Source organism: Benincasa hispida, unplaced genomic scaffold (assembly GCF_027475165.1).
Source record: "Benincasa hispida cultivar pf3 unplaced genomic scaffold, pf3_genome.v1.1 HicScf1693, whole genome shotgun sequence".
In the NCBI taxonomy this organism is placed as follows: Eukaryota; Viridiplantae; Streptophyta; class Magnoliopsida; order Cucurbitales; family Cucurbitaceae; genus Benincasa; species Benincasa hispida.
The window spans coordinates 1-13,434 of record NW_028326068.1 but is presented as its reverse complement, the minus strand read 5'-3'; the positions used below and the strand labels follow the sequence as shown (position 1 = coordinate 13,434).

Below are 13,434 nucleotides of genomic sequence, written 5' to 3'. Positions count from 1 at the left end.
CAACCGACATTAAAGGTCTTTAGTGATTTAAGGTCTTTAATGTTAGTTGTAACCAACATTAAAGCCTGTTTTTTTTTTTTTTTAGTTCTTAACCAACATTGAAGCCCGAATCTGTTCGTTTTTTTTTTTAATTCCATTGCCGAATCAATTTTTTTGGTCAAATAAGTTAAAAACGACATTATATGTCTCGTGTTGGGTTAGGAAATGTCCGTCATTGTTTTATATTAAAAAGTATAAAAAAAATTGCATGGTGAGCCCATCAATATTTGTCTTCCACCTATGAATTTATCCACAAACAAGAATCAATATTTCCAATGCATTACATATACTCATCAATATTTGTCTTCCACCTATGAATTTATCCACCAAAATTTGTAAAACAATACCAGAACCAGACTTTCATAGAATACAGCTTACACCAAAGCCATCATTTCTCTCATTCACAAATATCAATTAGTACTAATTCCATGAATAAACAAGAATCACACAATACCAAAATCACAATACCATGAATACAGCTTCCAATAATAAACAGATCATGTCTTCCACCTATGACTTTATCCACAAACAAGAATCACAATACCAGAACCAGACTTTCATAGAATACTTACACCAAGCCATCATTTCTCTCATTCACAAATATCAATTAGTACTAATTCCATGAATAAACAAGAATCACAATACCATGAATACAATACCATGGAATATAGCTTCCAATAATAAAACGATCATGTCTGTCACCTAGGAATTTATCCACAAACAAGAATCACAATACCAGAACCAGAACTTTCATAGAATACTTACACCAAGCCTTTCATTTCTTCATTCACAAAAATATTCCTCTCTCTAAATTCCATGAATAAACAAGAATCACAATACTAGAATCACAATACCATGAATACAGCTTCCAATAATAAATAGATCATGTCTTCCACCTATGAATTTATCCACAAACAAGAATCACAATACCAGAACTAGACTTTCATAGAATACTTACACCAAGCCATCATTTCTCTCATTCACAAATATCATATTAGTACTAATTCCATTCACAAAGATCATGGTTAAATAAATTTACATTCATTCTAAGCTAGCATTTACATTCTATTGAGACAAAAAAAAAAGAATTATATCCTTACACAAATCGGCCAACAAAACTTGCCCATTGGGTCCGAATTACGTCGATCTCTCCTTGCGTATATGCATCTTTTGTATTGAACTATAAAAAGGAAAAAAAAAAAAAAAAAAGATAAACTCAACATAAGTTTACGTCCATTTATTAAATTAAAGCTAGACTATATAAAAAATAAATAATTTACGTACGAGGCTAGTAATATGAGTAGTAGGATTATGCACTATTTTGTGTATATACTTTTGCACATAGTACCTGCATCCTACAAAATCTAATTGACGAAGGCACTGCATATAAAGTTGAAAATAATTGTTAAATTGTTATAAAGAAGTCAAATGAACATAAATTGCTAAAAAATGAATACAAATTTACCTTTACAGGTTTTCATTTTTGAGAAGACCGATAGTGTTGGAGATAGTGCTTGGCTTGCCATGTTTTTAATCTACTAAATAGTTTAAAAACATTAGTTAAACATAAATACTTCAATTAAGAGCTAAGAAAGTTCAATTACACTTACATATTTATAACTCCATGAAAATCCTCTTGAACCTTACTTCGAATAGAGTCCAAAACATAAATACAATTTTCTTGTAGATTGATTATAATCAATATCCAATGATAACTATAATAAGCAACAATTTTGAAATATTAGTACACGTATAATGCAAATTAAAAATAACTAAAGAACTTGTAATTTACTTATCATGTATTATATGGAATAAGGACTAATTTGTCCAAATTAGTCAATTCTAGTTGGTTGGCTAAATTTCTGGCTCAAATATCTTGAGTCACATGTGGTGATATTCTTGCTTGATCAATTATAAAAAAAAAAAAACTTCTTCGTAATATCAGACCACTTTCATCCCAAAGATACCTAAACAAAGTAAAAATTATTATTTAAACATGAAACAAAATATACATGAGTGAATTTACATGAGTAATACTTATGCAATGTATGTCAAAATACACATGTAACCTATTTTAACCATATTGCAATATTGGATCAGATCATCGTGGCCTAAATAACCAAATTTGTCTCTTCCAAATATATGCTCGTTCAAATTGATACGGATCATGTCTATATCGTTCACGGCATGTCCGTTCAAGAGTTTGATGGTACCATTGGCGTTAGTATATTTGGAGGACTGGCCGAAGCTCTTAATTGTTGAATGGTCCTACCATAACCAAAGTTACAAAAATTCAAAGTATGAAAAATAATAATAACCAAACTCATATACTAAAAAAGAGGCATATTTTTTTCTCGTTAACCATAACTACAAATTCACGAGGCCATGTTACGAAGTTGCCTATTGCTTGATTTAAGGACTTTATTTTTTCCTTCACAGGAATTGGTATAGGCAAATCTTCTCTTATGACAATGTCAATCAGAACTTTAACAATTAAGCATGACATATCATCATCAAATGTTGTGGCTACTGCAACAATATTATCTACAGTTCCTATAGCCAAGTGGCATGGTGTCCCCTTAACAAATTTGAAAGAACTAATGTCAGGCATGGTTAAGCATAATATGATTAAAATTTAAAAGTCACAACAAATAAATTACCTCCAAATCTTCTTTAGGCATCTTCTCAGTATCTTCTTCTTCAGATGCACTTAGTGCGACACTTTCAACAGATGATTTGGACTGATGAGATTGTCTACTATGAGTTTTTTCTCTTGACATTTTACCATGTCGAACATTTTTCTTTATTAGAGCCTCCTTCAATTTCTTGGCTCATTGAGAATTTTGGTTTTACTAATTTGAAATATTGGAAATGGGAAACAAAATCACCACTCCTCTAACACGTCCCCAATGTTCACCTGTACCCAATGCTTTGGACAAAACATCTTCACCTTCATAGACTTCGACCAATTTATCCTGTAAAACATATTACAATTTTCACACAATATCTATATCATCACATGTTTCAAACATTATATATATGCCATCTTAAACTTTGCACAATATAAACTTACAATTCGATTGGCACATTCTCGAGTGACTTCATCAAAGTATTCATTATTTTTTCCTTTTCGTGCTTTTTTCCATAAAGTTGCCCAATAAGAAGGATCACTCGATATATTCTACATGAACATACATATTTAATTAGCATAAACATGTTAGAATAAAAGATTTAATTTACGTCAAAAAACTTACTAATTCTTGGGCAAGATTCGCATAACCCTTCCGAGAAATATGATGATTATATACACATTTCGACCTTCTTTCTTTTTGAAGACAACTGATTTCATATACAACAAATCTAGTTGAAGTTACTTATCAAAACAATGATAATATGACATTTATTTAGAATGGCTTACATCCCATTCTTCACTTAATCATTCATTAACAAACGATGTCCACTGATCTTGCTCTATATGAGAATATTGTTGGAAGGAAATTGCAAGACCGAGGGTTCATCCTTAAATAGAAGTATGAACTTTTGAGTCAATGTGGTCTTGAAAATCCGAAACTTTCTAGATGGAGACATGAGTATACCATGTTTGGACTTAAAGTCCACATTGAACAACATCTACACAATTAAAAAAGTAGTAAACAATAAACTAATAAACTATTATGCACATGAATTAAAGTTTTAGAAAACATACCGCTACACAATCAAAAAGTTTATTTTTTAGATGGTTTGGAACTTTTTTCCAGGAATTATACGTTATAGGTATTTGTTGTCGAACACAAACTCCTATATAACTTTGCATTTTCTTTGCACCAAATCCAATCGGTTGTCCATGTTCATTATAATCAATGGCCAACTGTTGCCTAGATGTCCTTATTTGTGCCAACTCAGACATAGTAGTTAGGCCACGTGGAATACTTATTCTGCTATTTTTTTGTGGGATCATATTGCTATCATCCTCGTTGCTACTTGCTGAATTTTCCATGTCATTCTGTAGAAAAAAAAAACTCATACAAAAAACATATAATCTTAATATTTAAATACATATAACCATAGTAAATGACATACCATGTTTAATACATTATTTATCAACCCATCTACCCTCACAATCATTTCTAATGTATGTGGATGTTGTATCATCAATCTCAACAGATATATCAACATTGAGCATTCTTTGCATACCTCCATAACCACACTCTTATAGCATATCTCCTATTTCATCTTCATAAAAATCATCCTCAATTGTTCATTGTGGAGATGTTAAAACAATTGACCAACCCGAATTTGCGGAGTCTTTTACATAGAACATTTGTTTTGCTTGGGAGGCTAAAATAAATGGGTCTAATTTATGTCCAATACGATTGAGGTCACAATAATAAACTCAAACTTGTCTGTTTTGACTCCAGTTCTATTCTCAACCCAATTACATTTGAATAAAATAAATGATAATCCATGATAGTCAAGCTCTCATATTTCTTGTATTACACCATAAAAGGTCATATCTGACATGACAAGCCTTTTGTCCTTAGCACTAAAGACTTGCATTGTGGTAGCCGTTATACTAACTCCACTATTTTGAACCCTCCTAACATCATCACGATTCTTTTTGTGATAGTAGTAACCATTGACCACGTAACCATAATATTTTACTACAGTTGGACAAGGTCCATTAGCTATCCATCTCAAAGAAGACGATATGAAATTTTTGGGAACTTCGAGAGCTAGTACAACCTACGATATATTTCATAATATTTTAGTAGTTAACATTTAATTATACATCAAATAGAGGTCTCTAGAGATTACCCGTGTGGACAACCACTGACTGAATGTACGATTATGCTTTTCTTGAAGCCACCTTCTACTTTTATTTTTACCAGAATTGAGCTTAGATAAAATATCCATATGTTGCCTATTATAAATGACAAAGTTGGTAGATTATTGAATAATCAAGTAACCTAAAACGAGAATAAGATGGAGATCTACATACTCGACGTAAGGAAGCACATCATTTACATTTTGAATGACATAAAGATGAGCTTGATCCAACTCATTCTTACTCGATCTGATAAAAGAAGCAGCTGACAATGCTTTATCAATGTTTGAATTCGCTTTCTTTGTTGATGAGTTTAGCCCAATAGAATTAACACCAGATATGAATTCATAACAAAACTTTATAGTCTCTTCAACAATATAATTTTCTCCAACACATCCTTCTGGTCGATTTCTATTTCGTACATAAGTTTTCAACACTTTCATGTATCGTTCAAAAGGATACATCCACCTCAAATACATAGGTCCACAAAACTCAACTTCTCTTACGAGATGTACTACAAGGTATACCATTATTGTGAAGAATGATGGTGGAAAATACTTCTCTAAAAGGCATAGAGTGACAACGATATCCTTTTGCATACCCTTTAACTGAGATGAATCGACCGCCTTGCAACATATAGCATTAAAGAAGAAGCAATCTTCTATCTTCCTGCCAAATCCCCAAGAATCAAAATTTAGCCTTACACATCAATATTGAACCTAACAAATGAAAAACTTCACTCAAAATCATTTAATTATTGCTCAAATGAGTTGGCTCAAAGATTCTAATTCAACTACTTTCCAAAAGAACCTTACTTTGAAATAGTTTAATTCTTATCTCAATTTAACATATGCAAACAATGAATCAACAATCCTAAAAAGAAAGTCTAAGAATTTATACTATCATGTTGTTTGCCCAATAATGGAGGGCTTGAGGATAATTTGACTTGCATATAAGAATCCAAAACCTTTCTAAAGAAGAAAAATATCTTATTTTTTCACAGATTTATATATCATGATGGTATTGTCAATCATTCACAAATTCAGCAAACAGACTCATGATATCTAGATAAGAATGCAAACATCCATCAAGGAAAAAAGACCTACATTAACCTTTTGGAGTTCAGAAAACAAAAATCAAACTCTGTTGTAAGTTAAAACCATTTCATGTTTAAATGAATACCTCTTAGAAGACTAAGGACCTGTGTAAATCTTATAATATCAACAGAGTATTTGATTTGTGGCAGATACGACCCATGACCGACCACCCACTGACAGAGACGACCGACCACCCACTAGCAGAGACGACCCACGGCTACAGATCTGAATACTGACATGATGGAGACTGACGGTTGGAGTCTGACGGAGGGACGAAAAACGTGATGGAGACCGACGGAGACCGACAGACGGACGGTGGACAACCACGGATGGACGAACGATTCGCATGACCAAGGAGAGATACGGTTTGGGTAAGAGAGAAATGAAAGGGGCCGGCGCGCAAGATATGTTGAAATATATATAAAAGGGATTTTTTAATAAAGTAAGAAAAAAACAATTAGACCTTTAATGTCGGTTTTAAACTGACATTAAAGATCCATTTTTTTAAACCGACATTATACATCCGATTTCACACATTAAAGCTCAAAATTCTTGTAGTAAACCATAAACATCAAGATTTTAAAATCCCACAATGTACAAATGATTTAATCTTTAATAAAATTTTTTATGGGCAAATCTTTTGAATACAATAATAATAAGATTTTAGATTAGAGACAAAACTAAAGGTGTGGTTGCAAGTGATTTAAACTTTACCATAAAATACATAGAATTTGAAGAAAAATATTTGTATATTAATATTGTTAAATAAAATATTTGAATATCTTTAAGAATAATATATTGTTTACTGCATCGGGGAAATCTATTGATATATATATATATATATATATTTCTTGTTAGACTTTATTAAATTTGTCACCTAATTAGTTAAAGTCATTGGTAACTTCAAAATTATGAAAGAAATTCAATTATGAGTGAATTGGTGAAGATGATTCATTTTCATATTTAAATATATGAATATAACTAATAATTTATTTTATTAAAAAAAAAAAACTAACCTATTTGTACTTAAAAAACCAACAACCTCTCATTCAAATCTCCCTCTTTAAGTTTATATATATATATTTTGTCCAAAAACAAATAATCCTTTCTATTATTTTTTTAAAAAAAAACTTTTTTTTAGAGATAATTGTCTATTAGGTATTTGTTTTTATTTTATTGTGGTCTGTCTATTGGAAACTTTGATTTAAACTAAAATTCAAAAAAAAAAAAAATCGTGATAATTTCCTTATATAAAAAAATTATTTAATGATTTAACTAAAATTTTAATTTGAACCAAAATATTATTATTTTTTATGTAGACATAAATCCTTAAACGTATTCTTTTTGTAGATTTTGAATGATTATTTTAAAGTTTATTTGAAAATTATAAAGACATGAATTAGTGTGCATTTTTATAAAAAAAATGTAAAGAGAAAAAAGTACAAAATATGAAAAACAGTAAATCATTATAAACCAAACTTGTGTGATTACAAAAGTTAAAAACTGAAGAAAAAAAAAACAAACAAAAGCATAAAACATAAAAACAGTCAAAGCAAAAATGAAATTAAAAAAAAAATTGATTGTACCTTGACAAATTTCTTTAACTTGAAAAGTAACCGAAAATGAGGACATATATTAAGCAAAGCAAAAAGAAAGAGAAAATGTAATATCTCATTCTAAATATGATGCCTGAAATAATATTAAAAAAAAAACTACGATATTTGATATCAATGTTCTTATTAATGAAAAAAAACCATAATATTGTTGGAAAAATAGAAAAAGAAGAGGAATTATCTAATCGAAAATGAGATGTTTAATCTACCTATTGATAGAGAGATGAAAGATTATATTTTTTTATTTTAGATTTTAGATTCTAAATAGAGTTTCAATATATATGGTATATAGATTTATTATTTTTTATTCTTATTTTCGTGTAAACCACGTTAAATTTTATTTTATTATTTTATTATTTTCATAGTCATTTTTATTTTTTTATTCTTATTTTTCCACAACCACGTTAAATTAGATTTTTTTAAAAAAAAATTATTTAATTTAATGATTTAAATGTGAATTTACTTAAAATAATCATATAACTATAAATGATAAGTGACAAAATGGAAAATCAAATGTTCCCCTAATGCCTTTTAGATAATATAAATATTAAATAAAGAAAAAAAAAAAGGATAAATGTATGATATCTCCTTTCAGACCTAATGTTAGAAACAAGTTTCTACCAAAAAATTTTACTATATATAGGAACAATGTTGCTATTAATGAATTTTTTTTTTAAAAAAATAGCATAATACTACAAACAAAAAGTTCTAGCAAACACGATTAGAGAGCAGGAAAAAAAAAAAAGAAAAAGAAAAAGAAAGTTACCTAATAAAAAAATAAGAGGTTTAGTTTACTTATTTATAGAGTAAATAAGAGATTATTTATTTATTTTAGCTTTTAGATTTTAGATTTTAAATTCTAGATAGGTTTAGATATAAATAGTTATAGATTTTTTTTTGTTATTCTTATTTTTGTGTAAACCACAGTAAAATTTACATAGCCCATTTATTTATTTATTTATTTATTTTGTATTCTTATTTTTCCACAACCACGTTAAATTAGATTTATAAAAAATATTTATTTAATTCAATGATTTAAATGTAAATTTACTTAAGATAGTCCTATAACCATCAATTAAAAGGGACAAAAGGAAAAGTCAAATATTTTTCTTCATAATAGTCCATTTTATATAGTATAAATTATTTTTATCATCATCATCATCATAGCCCTTTTTTATTCTTATTTTTCCACAACCACGTTAAATTAGATTTAAAAAAACAAAATTTTTTAATTTAATGATTTAAATGTGAATTTACTTAAAATAACCATATAATAATCAACCTATAGGAACAACAAAGAAAATTAAATGTATCATTCCAGTATCCTTTTTAGATAGTATAGATATGTGTGTGCGAATTTTCGAAGGAAAAACACCATTTTAATTTGGTTCCGATTTGATTTGTGTTATTGTCCTTTTATTTTATTTTATTTGTTTTTTTTTTGGTTATCTGTACATGGTGCAATTGACAATATATATATACTTTAATTAAGAGGCAATCAGATATTTAAATCTCTCCCACTACATATTATGCTATTGTATTAAAAATAATTAAAATAAAATAAGAGAAAATATCAATTTATACCCCTAAACTTTGGGACCATATCAACTTAAACACTAAACTAAGAATTGTATCATTTTAAACCTTAAACTTTGGAGCTTGTATCAATTTAAACTCTGAACTTTGAGATTTGTATTAATTTAAATTTCAAACTAATAATTATATCAATTTAAACACTGAATTTTCATAAGTATATGAATTTAAACCATGAACTTTCATAAATATATCAATTTAAACTCCGAACATTTATAAAATTTAGGGTTTAAATTAATACAATTACTAGTTTGAGGTTTAGATTATACAATCTCTAAAGTTTATGGTTTAAATTGATACTATTTAGTTTATGGTTTAAATTGATACAACATCCAAATTTAGGTGTATAAATTAATATTTGTCCTAAAATAAATCAGACGGTCTAAACTCTTAATGATGCCAATCCAGCTATTAAAAAAATGAATCAATTTTAAATCAAATTTTTGTTATTCTTTCTAGTTAAGAATAAGAGTTTATAAACACACACAATTTTTCTATTCATCATTTAATTTAGTTTATAAAAGAATAGGAAGATTATCCTAATTTGCCAAAATGAACCTAATTCTACTAGCATACAAATGTATTAACGATCAAGAAGAATTTGTAGTTCAAATCTCCATATCTCTAATGTGTAAGAAAAAAAAAAAGATTATCCTAATTTCTTTCTCACTAAATTTGCTTTCATATTTTTAATGCCCAGTGATGTTAGAGTAAACAATGAGTCAAATATACCTAAGATATTGCACCTTTTTTGAGGGGCTAATTGTGAATAATAGAATCATCTTGTAATTTTAGATCATACATTCTCTATTTGAAAATCAAGCAAATAAATCCTATGATAATTTTTTTTTTATATGTAGAATGCAATAAATTTATATTTTATAATCTTTTTTCCAAAAAAAAAAAAAAAAATTTGACCATTCCCTCTTATTATTTGTTTTTACGATTTGTTTTTTTTTTCCAAGTTCAAATAATCCAGGGAAAATTTGAATTTAATTTTGACATAGTCTTGGTCTTTGTATATATCTAAATCTATTGCACTATGTTCGAGTTGATATGTATTTTATTTCATCCCTAAATTGAATACTTTTGTATTATATCAATTGACATTAGTCTTTTTCTTTTGTTGTTGTTTTTTATACAAACCTTTAGTGAATTGGCATAAGAATTATAGTTAATGCTATGATAATCGCATAGTCGATGATTCATGTAAATGAAATAAAACATAAAAGTTTAAATTTTTTTAGATTAGTAGGAGGTTTATCAAATCTATTATATTGTTGTCAATGCAAGCATAATCTCAATTAACATACCATATATATTAACGATTAAGAAGCACATGGTTCGGATCCTTCTATACTCACTTATAATAATAGAAGAAAAATGTTGTCTTTCTAACTACATATATTGATACTCATGTTGGGTCTATATATTTATTCAATAGATTTTTTTTTTTCTAATCACTTTTTAAATGAAGATATTAACAACTCAAGGGACTTATATTCTGGACAAATTTCTTTTTAATTCAATAATTACAAAGTAGAGAATTGAATGATCAACCATTAAGATATTAATTAGTATTTTATCCAATTGAACTAGTTATTTTGGCTAGGTCATATATTCTTAGAATTAAAAATGACTATAAATAGAACATATGTAAAAAATATATAATTGAACTTTACTATTTGTTTCAAAAATATTTTTAAAATATCATTGGAGTACAAATTCCTTGGAATTTTATATAGAACCTATGGAATGACGTGCCAGTAACCTATGACGAAAATTTAGATTATCACATCATTTTAAGTCATATCACCATACCATTCTTTGTACCAATTTTTGTTCAAAATTATAAAAGATTTATATTCTAATGATAGTTTTGAAACGTTTATGAAAGTTGAAGAATTTTGAAAGTACGAATATTTTTTAAACAAATAACAAAATTAAAGAGTTCTGTTATAATTTAGTAGCGACGTACATGAGTAAGGTTGAGATGGAATTGTTTCTGGAACAATATGAAAATTTGAATTGGATTGAGTTGAATTGACTATCTAAAAGACTAGAACAAGGTCTTTAGAGTTGGTTGTCGAATTATTATTATTTTTTTATTGATTTAAAATACTTAAATTTATCTATATCACATGATTAAAAACTAAAATTTCATACAACTTAAATGTTTAAATATCAATTATCCATGACATCTATTAAAACTTTAAACAAAACAGACATCATAACAATTTGATAAAAATAGAAAAAGAAACTAAAACTTATAATATAAATACATTATTAATCTATATATATAACTTGAATAACCCGAAAAACAATAATTCGACAAAAAAATAGAAATAATTTAACTTACCTAAAATAAAATTAATTTAACTCAATTCTTATAGTTTGAGCTATTCGGATTCTCACATCATTCTCACATCTTTAGAAGTAGGATAGACTAAAACGTAAGTAGAGCCACAAAAATTAATAATATATTGTAACCATATTTTATTTCATCGTTGGGAACTTCAATAAACCCTAGATTATAAGCGTGGAGCTACAAAAATCCAAATGTAAATTCCCGTATTTTTCACAAAGTCAAAGTGAGAGTTGAACACGCAAACGCCGCGCGCGTGGCATCTGAATTTCTTTGGTCTTCATCCACCAATCATATTGTATACGTATTACATAAATTATAATATATTCTTTTTCAACCAAAAAAAAAGTCCCTAATATATTCGAAGATTATTGGAGTTTCTCATTTATTTTTTCAAGAAAAGTCATATGATTCACAATTTAATCTTATAATATTCGGTTTAAATTATTATTTCAGTGTAATATTTCTTCGGGTTGAAAATTAAAAAGTGTTCGGGGACAACGATTATATTAAGATTACAAATAACAGTATCTTGTTATAATAAATATTATTTTAAAACTTTTGTTTAACTATTATAAATAATACTTTAATTTATTATCGTATTTATTATTTTATATTTATCATTTTTTTCTTTGCTGCAATGTTTACTATTTTATTCTTGAACTAAAATAATTTATACCTCAAATACATAATATTATAATCCAAACTAAAATAATCTACATCCCACACAAACTATTAAAACCCAACGACAATAACTTAAGAATATAATAACTAAGTTTTTGCCCCAAACATCTCCTAAGTTATTGAGACTTTCAATGGATAAAGTTAACCAAAGAAGAATAAAGAAACAATAAGTCATTATAAAATATACCAAAAAATCTATATATAATTTTGATTATTTTACTTTCAAATTTGTCCAATTTTAGTCCTCGTAGTTTCAAGGTCTATTTGATAACGTTTTCGTTTCTTATTTTCTTATTCTATTTTTCATTTTGTTTCTTATTTCCTTATTCTATTTTTCATTTTTGTTTCTTATTTCCTCATTCTATTTTTCATTTTTTTAAAATACTAACTTGTTTTAATTGTTCTTATTTTTTATTTCTAAAATTTGAGAAATATTTATGAAAATGAGATAAAATTTGAGAATTTACAAAAATAAGTTTTTAAATGTGTTTCCATTTATATTCAAATACGAGGTATGGTAGGATGTGATGCAGGCGTGGCCGTGCCATCTTTATCCTTCAAGTCTTAGATTCCCAGGTTAGACATATTTTATTATTATTATCATTATTTTTCATTTCTTTCTTTCTTTCTATAGTAATTTTCTATTTCTTCTATTTTTCTTCTATATTTCTTTCTTTCGTTTACGTTTCTTATTTTTTTTAAAAATATTTTCAATATTTAGATTTATGTATTTTGATTTTTAAATTTTAAATTTACAATTGATAAATTTAAATATATTTTTTAATTTTACAATACACATGTTTATATATTGTTTTAAATTTAAGTTTATTATTTTTATTACATTTGAAACCAGTTAGAATTTTATAAACTATAAATTTTGTTTACTAAAATATTCATTTAGGTTCACTTTAATATATTTTACCACCACAACATTTACATAATAATATAATTGAGTTGGATTCGAGTCAACGTCACCTAAGACAAATGATTTGAGTGAGAAATAATATTGTAAATTAAATTTTAGCAGCATATGAATGATAAAAACAATTATATTATAGTTATTAATATTGCAACGAGTCTTGTGTGTATTTGATCATGTAAATTTTTTATAATTATTTTTTATATTTTTATGCATACTATATATTTTCTATTTTACAAAATTAAATTACATTTAAACTAAACTATAAAAACAGAAAATGTTAGGAAAAAAAATACCAG

The 13,434-nt window shown here is 26.9% G+C and overlaps 2 pseudogenes; both read right to left on the bottom strand.

Annotated features, from left to right (window-relative positions):
* Nucleotides 1–1,135: 1,135 nt before the first annotated feature.
* Nucleotides 1,136–2,650, bottom strand: LOC150030673 (uncharacterized; annotated as a pseudogene).
* Nucleotides 2,651–2,891: 241 nt separating this feature from the next.
* LOC150030672 (uncharacterized) lies at nucleotides 2,892–6,309 on the bottom strand (annotated as a pseudogene).
* Between the last annotated feature and the right edge of the window lie 7,125 nt (nucleotides 6,310–13,434).